Source organism: Odontomachus brunneus, unplaced genomic scaffold (assembly GCF_010583005.1).
Source record: "Odontomachus brunneus isolate Ranch 3 - 2012 unplaced genomic scaffold, Obru_v1 Obru_scaffold_120, whole genome shotgun sequence".
In the NCBI taxonomy this organism is placed as follows: domain Eukaryota; kingdom Metazoa; phylum Arthropoda; class Insecta; order Hymenoptera; family Formicidae; genus Odontomachus; species Odontomachus brunneus.
Window position 1 is genome coordinate 121,294 of NW_022639570.1, and position 318 is coordinate 121,611.

Consider the following 318-nt stretch of genomic DNA (forward strand, 5'->3'; position numbering starts at 1 on the left):
TCAATTTCCATCTTTGAATCGCTGTTGAATCGCAACAAAATCGACCCATTTCTGCAGCGGATGGTGACTAGTGATGAAAAGTGGGTCACTTACGACAACGTCAAGCGAAAACGGTCGTGGTCGAAACGCGGTGAGCCGGCGCAAACGGTGGCCAAGCCAGGATTGACGGTCAGGAAGGCTTTGCTGTGTGTTTGGTGGGATTGGCAGGGAAGCATCCACTATGAGCTACGGCCAAACTCATAATTCGGACCTGTACTGTCAACAATTGGACCATCTGAAGGAATCAATCGTCCTGAAGCGGCCAGCTTTGGCCAATAG